The sequence below is a fragment of the Diplotaxodon limnothrissa genome, linkage group LG20 (assembly GCF_057381915.1).
Source record: "Diplotaxodon limnothrissa isolate DT_005_m linkage group LG20, D_limnothrissa_male_GT1.1, whole genome shotgun sequence".
Lineage (NCBI taxonomy): Eukaryota > Metazoa > Chordata > Actinopteri > Cichliformes > Cichlidae > Diplotaxodon > Diplotaxodon limnothrissa.
The window spans coordinates 18,129,070-18,138,951 of NC_140615.1; positions in this window are offsets into that span (position 1 = coordinate 18,129,070).

Genomic DNA, 9,882 nt, shown 5'->3' on the forward strand with positions numbered 1-9,882 from the left:
TGCGGCTAATATTCAGGTGCGCTTTGTAGTCCGGGAAATACGGTAAACACTCTTGTGACAGTGATGTTCACTGTTTTGATGGTATATATGTATCAATCTATCAATTGTTTGTTGCAAGACTCAGATAATTATTTTTTTTAAAAGTGAGACATTTTAAATGAGAATAAGAAAGTATTTCCTTGTGCCCCCCTTTCCCTTTTAATGCCCTACATGGACCCCTGGCAACACTTTGCTAGACCCGCCCCTGCATAGTTACCAGCTGTCAGCTACTTAGAAAAGGATCCTGGTGTTATTTGTCTCTCAGAAACAGTTCATAACTTCCTCATAACTCATTCATATCACCTAAAAGGTAAACCTGTTTCTCCATCACAGCTCTGATGATTCAGTAAGGACATCTCCTGGTTTCATCTTCATGTTTCCCTCTCATCACATAACCAAACCGACATCATGACCAGCAGGTTTACAGCTGTGGCTCCAGCAAACATCAGCTGATATTAGAAATTAATATTAAATAAATTCTAACAACAGCTGATCAAGCTTAAAAGTGCTGCTGTTTTTTACCGCGACATCCGTTGGTTTCCTCTTTCTGGCGCAAAGTGAGCGATAAACAAACAAGAGAGAAAAGCCGATCAGCTGATCATTGATTAGTTTCATGATTGAAGTAGCAACAGGAGAGGGAGGGTGAGAGGATGAGAGAAGAAGAGGCAGCTGTGCAGCGTAAACACAGAATAACTCCAGCTTTGTGTCTTTTTCATTGTAGCTGAAGTCCGGGACAAACTGTTCCTTTTCACCTCAATACGAAACGCGCAATATTTTCTCTGAATACGAGATGATTCCGTTTTTTACGGGACGGTTGGCAACTCTAATAATTAACCTTATGAACAAAATTAAGTTCAACATCAGTAACATAGCACCCACCCAGCTGTATAGAAACCCTGTCATGCTAGCTAGCACGCAGTACGAAAAAGTCAGCATAACGAAAATAAACTCCACCTAAACTTGGTTCATATCTGACCCAGAGAGACTGCAGGTCATAATTTCCTACCTGAAGTTCAGTTCACCTGACACTCTCGGACCAGCCCATATGGAAAAGATATATATAAATCTTATAAAGTTTGTATCTGTCTTGTGTGAAACTTGTATGAAAAGCATATAAGAGTGAAAACAGATATAAGATCCCTTGAAAAATTATATAATGAAACTTGTATGTTTTGGATACTTACTAAAACAATGTATGAAAGTAATGCGAAAGTGGCCACTTTCATGAGTAAATCATGTAAGCCTTATATGATTTCCCACAGGCATTCCACAGAATGCCTGTGGGATGCAGAAACCGGCAAGAACCTTTCCATGCATCAATGTTTCTGGAAAACTTCAACAAAATTTCCAGGATTATCCGTTTTGATAACCGAGACGACAGACCAGCTCGACGGCAGAGAGACAAGCTACCTGCCATCAGGACAGTGTGGGATAAGTGTGTGCACCACCTCCCCTGTTTTACAACCCTGGGCCTAATGTCACCATTGATGAGCAGCTGATCCCATTTAGTTGTGAAACACATTGCTTCACGTGTAAATGTGTTGTGTCTTTCCACTCACTCCACTTGATTATAACTGATTTTTTTTATAACATTTTATATAAAAGAAAAACGAGAAGCACATTAATTCATAAATGTGATCTAATAAAGGTAAAGGGAAAAAATTAACCATGTTTGCTGTTCATATGGCTTGTAATTGGGATGAAGTAAACATCTGTTGAGTAATTTAACATAAAATTGTTTGATAGTGTTAATTTGGAAAGCCAAAACTCTAGCGGGTCCACCAGACCCATGAACACTGGCTGAGTAACAAAAATACGAACACCACACAAGGGTTAAAGGAAGAAAGGACTAAAGTCACACTGTGAAAGAGAGCCAGAGATCATATTTCATTTTCATTTTCAAGTTTCACAGGTGTAGTTTCATAGTAGTGAGTGAGCCTTTGCAGACAAGTCAGCATCTTCCATGCAAACTGTGAGAACTGTTAAGTTCTCTGGGTCACCATATAGTTCTTATTTTGGAAGATCAAAGCTATTACACTGACCATAATCATTTAACATTTTTAAACACCTCCATCTTTTATGATCCTGTGAAATATCCTGAGCTCACAATTTGACTTGGCTTCTGCGATATTTGCAGCCCTACATACCTAAGTAAAACCTGCCTTTTTTCCTATAGTAAATGTAATGAATAATAATTATTGTTGTTGTTATTATTATTAATAATAATAAGCAAATCATCCAATCACATGGCAGCATGTAGACATGGTCAAGACAATCTGCTGAAGTTCACTCCAAGTATCAGATTAGGGAAGAAAGGTGAATTAATTGACATGTGCCATAGCATGGCTGTTGGTGCCAGACAGTCTGACCTGAGTATTTCAAAAACTGCTGATCTATTGGGATTTTCGCACACAATCATCTCTAGGGTATGCATAAAATGTTTATTAAAAAAAAGAAGCTATGACATGAGCTATGCCATTTACAAGTAGCTCTTGTAAATGGCAGAGGTCAGACGGGAACTGCCAGAAATCAATACGCAGCCCTAGTAAATACTCTAAAATAATACAGAGAAAACCCCAATAACAAATGATTCCTTTTCAGCAAGCCCTTTGCAAAAGAAAAACTGGGAAGGAAAACCTCCCTTTTAACAGGAAGAAACCTTCAGCAGCCACCTGCCACGACCGGTTGATTTTTCTACCAATGTTCCCTCTAAGCTGTGCACGTACGCACTGATGGCACGGTCTCTGCACACAGAAAATCTGCGTTGTGCACAGAAAAAAAATCTAACCTGAATTGAAATTAAAATTAATACTTTAACAATTCTTTTTTGCAGTGTTAGTGTTAGTCGGTAAGTGACTGGCTGCTCCCATATGGGATTAGAACGATGCCACCTTATCCCATAGTCCAGCCAATAATGCGATCCACATTTGTATATACGCAGCTAATCAACGTCGTTGACAGGCTATGAAAGCGTCCTTATGTGCTGACACCAGTGTTTTAGCTAGCGAAGCAGCGTGGCTGATGTGGAGTGAAGCCACGTTAATGACAACGTGTACAACTATTGGAGATGTGAGCAGGACAGACGGAACAATTGACGGAAAAAGTGTGGACTTTATACCAGTTTTTAAATTGTGTTGATAGGCCACGTAAAACCAGAGTTATGATAAAAATATCTGCAATGTTTGGTTTTCTTCCTGAATATTATCGTTGCTTATATTTACTCATCAAATTTGATGCAGAACAGCTGATTGTTCTGTAAACAGTTTGAAATGTTTATTTTAAAAAAACGCCCTGGCTGCATTTTTAGGTAAACAGCTGCAAAAAACTTTGTTGTTTGCATAACTCAGTTACTTTTTTGAAGAAGTAACTATATAATTAATTGCCCAACATTGGTCATTATATACTGTATTTTGCAGACAGAGAGTTACGGGACTCTCTCCCAGACCACAGACTCATACTCATAATACAAGTCAGAGCTTTATTTAAAAAAAAGAAAAAAAAAGAAGAAGGAAAGTTTTGTTTTCAAAATTAGAGTTCAAGTTATTTTTATTTTTTTATTTTTACAAAATGTTAACATACTACACAGGTCAACAAGATTCTTTTTGAAATTTTCATCGTAAGTGGGCTAAAGCAGTTAATTAAAAGTAGTCTAACATAAATGTAAATGCTGTAATTTGATTATTTTAGTAAACCATGTAACTTGGATGGATTCGATGCTGCCGTGACCACAGTGCACACATCTGCTGTTGCTCACGGTGGTCCAAGGGACCGCTCAGGGAGTTTGTGTGTTCACTCAGACACATGAAAAATTAGAGGGAACATTGTTTCCTACAGTCAAAATTTAAAAGAAGAACTAAATGTGTTTTGTTACAGCAGTATCTAAAAGTAGAAAGAGTTCATGGACAAATAGTTTGTGCACTGCAGGATCTTATTCAAGTGTGAAAACTATTAGATTTCCTTGATTAAATGTTGATCACACATGTGATTTTACAACATAATGTGTGGGGTGTAGGCTTATTACTCTGAAATTAACTTATTAATCTCAGACGCAGTCATGATTTTAGCACTGTCTGTAGCACTGTTTAGCTTACGCGAGTGTTATTTAGACCCAGAGTTTCTGTGTTGATCGACAACTGCTCTCACAAACTCACGTGCACACATATACACACTGAATACTCACTTCAACTTGTGCTTCTTCCAGTAATTCACACTAAACTGCATTACTGAATTCTCTTCTATTATTGAATGAAAACATATTACTGTCATTTTTCATTTACAGGGAAATGCAGTTCACAGTAAAAAGTTCCTTTCCCATTAATTTCCTTTGCAGAATATGCTCTTCTTCCCCCCGGAGAAATGGGAAAATAAGGCTGATAAACAATTTAGACAGATGCTCGATCAGAGCATAGCTGAGGATGTCCCGCTCCTTATTCAGATCAGCTTTTTACTTGCAACGCTAAGGTGGATGTGGAGGCATTTGATGACAGCATATTGTGCAGATGGTTATAAATCCTCCAGCTTTTGTCCATGATGGTGATTCTTACCAAAGAGAGGTCTTTCAAACTAAATGAAGGTCAACTTGTGACATAAGGTTTGCTGCAAATAAGCTGCTAATGTAATTTTACATTTAATGAATATTTCCCCATGAAAGCAAATTGCAATTGCTAGAGAAGTGATGATACTGAGAATAAAGAGTGACAAGCTGTTAAATCACTAAAATAGGTTATGGAAATGTGAAAATGTACAAAGTAAATGTGTTTCACCACATTTTAAAAATTAAGAGCAAATTCCCTCTCTATTTTTAATTGAATTATATATTATCCACTTTAAATTTTACTGTGTTGTGTTGAAAATATATGAAAACAACTCAACATACCATCTAATTAAATTCTGCCCTTGGTGATGAAGGTTTTTTTATTTTATTTTATTTTTTTACTATTTTTAAAAAGCGTACACTGCCTCAGGTGTAAACAGAATTCACAATTCTATCAGTTACGTTCTGTGTACACTCTGGCTGGCAAAACAAGTGAAAGAAAAGCAACAGCATCTGTAAATATGTATGTATATTAACCATATGTATGTATGTAAAAGACAATGTTTTGTGCCATTGATCTAGAAATATTAAAAAAGGTGGCCTTTATTTTTATACAGTTTCATTCATTCTTCGAAGCAAATCACTAGTTGTCATGGTATTCAGTTTAAGTTCAGTTTCATTTCCTATTTAGCACATATTCACGATGACAATAATCTCTAGATTTCAAAGTAAAGACCCTAGAATATGAGAAAGAAAAGCAGCATCTATCACACAATAGCAAGCAAGCTATGATATGGTTTGGTCCAGGTGTCAGCTTCCACTTGGCGCTATACATCAGAACCTGTAGGAAAGAGACAGCAGTATGTATTCATTAAAAGTAAAGTTCAGGTTCCAAAAAAGAAAAGAAAGCAAAGCAGAGAAAGGACAAAGCACACAATTTATTTTGACACAATTTTTTTCAAAATGTGATGGGTCTCATTCTGGAAAGGTGAACATTAAATAAACTGCCTGACTTTTCTAGTATTAGTCAGCTAACTTCATTCCTAACAGAAAATAATGTGTTTGTGTGTCATTAACATTTGATCAGTGACTGCAGAGCCTTTATACATATTTCTGCTTAATCAATTTTTTCTGTACCTGTAAACCTGCTTCCAGGCCAAAGAGATTAGCTGTCCCACTCTCATCTCCATGTAGTCCCTCACTCCTCACACTGAATTCCCCTGCAGATCTAGGAAGAAGCTGGTGATTTCTTTTATTTCAAAAATGTGTCTAGTTGCAGGAAGCTCCTGGTAACGTTTATTTTCATTCCACACGTTATTTTGTAATAATATATTATGAACATATCCCACATAAACAAATCATTTTTGCAGAAGTGTACATCACTGCATACATTTTGTACACTGCCAGTCACTGTTCTAGGTTCTGAGAGCTTTCAGTAAGCTAAAGTGGGTTAAAAACTATTTGAAGTGCACTAGGTCTCAGGATTGAGAGATTTTTTTTAATTATTATTATTAAAATGATTATTAAAGCTATATTTTCCATTTTAAAGATAAGAATTTAAATTTACTTCCATCTAAACTGTTAATGTATATTTTGTTTGTATTTATATTTGGTGTAAGGTGTCAATCAGCATAAAAATAATTTAAAACAATACAATAATTTTATTATAAAAATAGTATTAAGATGCAAAAAATGCCCTGCACATTTGCCATCATTTGCACAAAATTGTAAATCTATCGTAACCAGAATACCAATACATGTCTGCACAGTGTTATGTTTTTGGGGTTGGCATTGCCTGTGGTGCTGAAATGGTTGAGTTCAAAGTGATATTTTTTTTTCAATATCCTCAAGTCCCTAGTGACGCTAGGTGACAGTGGGAAGGAAGAACTCACTTTTAGCAGGAAAAAACATGAAGCAGATGAAGGTTCAGTGAAGGGTAGCCATCTGCTATTACTTGCTGGGAAAGGCTGGACTGGTAACCTGGCCCACCAGTCGTTTGCACAAGATGCGCTCATGCACCTTGTACAACAGAGTTTAGTGTGGGAAAAACAGGGAAAAGGTTTAACTAAAAATCTAAGAGAGAAAAAGAAAAAAACAACTTTAAAAAAATGTGTCAAATTAAAGAACATGTTTGCTGTTGGGGCTGCTGCGGGAGCGTCAACAGTAGTACCGGCAAAAATTAATAACAAGCCTTCAAAGTCACAGTGTGCTGCTGCTGCTGCTAGCATAAGCAGGGAATAAGTGCAGGAGGAGGGATAGCAGTCCCAACAAGAGATTGAGGAAGAAAGAGGAAGGTGAAAGACAATAGACAGAAAGGCATAATTAGGAAGGGAAAGATTCAAGAATTCAGGTAAAATGATGCTGATTGAAAGTGTGGCTTTTAATTGTCACATGCTATAATACACTATTTAACACATAAAATTTATTGGCACCACTTTAACTCATGGTGCCTGGATTCGAGTCCAACCTGCATCCCTTTTCTGCTTGTTAAAATGCCATTAAGCTATTTGTTTTCAAATGAAAAATAACTTTATTTTGCTTATTCTTGATATTTCATATGGGCATATTTCACATTTGATAATATCTTCATAATATTACTGGTAATATTAGTAGCAGATAATAAGTATATTCAAGGTTAAGATTATTTTGGGGTCAGTTGAGGTCAATGTTCCCTCTAAGCTGTGCGCACTGTTGTCAGGCCTGTAGGTATCAGGCTTGTGATGTTCTCCTTTATCTCATAGTGGACAGAAATTATTTTTTGGAGTGGCACAAATAATTTGTGTGGCATCAAATTTGATGCAGAACAGCTGATTTTTTAAATGTTTATTTAAAAAATCGTCTTGGCTGCATTTTTAGGTAAACAGCTGCAAAAACTTTGTTGTTTGCATAACTCAGCTACTTTTTTGAAGAACTAACTATATAATTAATTGCCCAACATTGGTCATTATATACTGTATTTTGCAGACAGAGAGTTACGGGACTCTCTCCCAGACCACAGACTCATACTCATAATGTAAGTCAGAGCAAAATAAATAAAAAAAGAAAGTTTTGTGAAAAATTAGAGGGAACATTGGTTGGGGTGGAGTTATAGTATTAGAAATGCACAGAAACACATTATGCTGCAACTGAGAACCATTTCTTTTCAGCTTTGGCTGGCACACACACACACTTGGGAATAACAAGGATAAAGAAGGAAAAAAAATCTGTCAGGGTAAAAAACTCAGGAGACAATAACTGAAAACAGAAAGTCAACAAGAGGGAGAGGAAGAGGATAAAAGTTGAGAAAAGGAACCCTCCCTCCCTTTGAGAGTCATGTCAGCCACTACTGATGAATGTGGTCAAACATCAATACGGTGAGAATGATGACATCTGGCACACACACACACAAGGTTACAACACGCAGTTAAATGTGCTTTGGTAAAGTACCTGCTTTCTTCTTCATCCCTTTAACCTCCATTTCAATTTCCATATTAAAATGTCTCCCATTGTTTTATGTGACTTGGCACATTGCTCCTTGATCTTCAATGACATCAGGCTGATAAATAAATCGATGTACAGTAAAGGGCAAAGTTATCATATGCCACGATGGGCCCATGTGTTCGGCAGCAGCTCAATCTCTTATTCTAAATTTCAGTTTTCCTTTCTGCGAGTGTAAGGCTGGCCTAGTCCACGCCCTGCTTTGTGACATGTTGTCTGATATGAACTTTTTCAGTCTCCTCATTTTGCATTTCTCTGAACACACTTTAGGTGTCAAAATTGAAGGAAAAATTCCTTAACCCTGGAGATAAAAATGTATAATATTCAAAAACATATTAAATCAAATGCAGTTTTGCAGATAACTGAAAAGAAAATGTCCTTAGAAGCCATCATTTTGCTGTAACTTGCATCCTATATGTCTGCTACAGTTGAACTAAACTAATCATTTTTGTATTAGCCCATTTAAATGCTACATATGTGTAGAAAGAGACATTTTGAAATCCTAACAAAAAGTCATCATTTTAATTGTTATGCCATGTTTGTTTATCTTACCTTTCAGTCTCAATCATTAATGAGGAAGCATTTCTGGCTATATACCAGTGAAATTTCAAATATTTGTCTCTATGCCAATTAAAGAAAATGATTGCCATTGTGGAAGCGGACAAAGACTGTAAACCTTTCCCTTAAGGGTCTTGACTATTCCAAAATGCTGACTTTAATGCTTTTTAGCCATTCTTTACTAGAACAATGATATTGATTCCCCAACCATCCAATGTTTTTAACTGTTCATCCAGGTCAGGATCTTACAATGTACACTGGAACAACTGTTTGCTGACAATTTATGCCAGAAAACCGAAAGAACCAAAATGAATTTCATTTATTTAGCCTGATGTTCTCTACTAGTTTTGAACTGTAATTTCCCTAAATATGTACTTAAACATACTGAGAGCTATAATTTGGGTTGGTGCTTAACTAGGACCAGATCTCATCATCAGATTTCATTCATTAATAAATCACAGAAAGTCTGTTGAAATAAAGAAATATTTTCAGCGAATGAAAATTAATTTTTGTTGCAGTTTGAGAAAGACTACCTACATTATACATGCGGTGTACACTGAAAAAAGGCCATGTTGGATTTACTTGATTCAATAGTGGACATTGGTTGCACACAAATGTTTTGCTTTGGCAGAAACTTAAACAACAGAGTTAAATCAACACAACTTATTCATAGTCAATAAACCTGGGAATTTATTGTTCATAAAACGGGACTGAAACATGTTTAGATGAAGTAAGTTGAGCTCTTGGAATATTTTAATCCTTCACAATTTTGTCGTTTTATTTCAACACTATTCAATAACCTTTACCACAATACTACTTGATCACTTAAATACTACATGTTGTCTTCACATGACATAAGGTTCAACAAAGGGGGCTGGGTACACACTGGACAGCTCACCAGTCAATCACATAGAGACAAACAACCATTTGCACTCACATTCATGTGGAATTCAGAATCACCAATCGACCTAAGCTAACTCTAATAACTGCATGACTTTTAACTGTGGGAGGACGCCAGAATACTCAGAGACAAACCAGCGCAAACTAGCCAGATTGTGGATTTGAAACCAGGACCTTCTTACTGTGAGACAACAGCGCTAACCACCATGTCACCAATCCAGGCTTAACAAAAGTAGGAAAGCTATGATTTCAAGGCTTGATGCAGAATTTTCTGTACATTTCTGTCCTTGACAGGTTAAACCACAAATAAAAAGCAATAGCATACATGTTGTGTGTGTGTAGTTGTCTGCCTCTTATAACTCCAGTGATTTTCC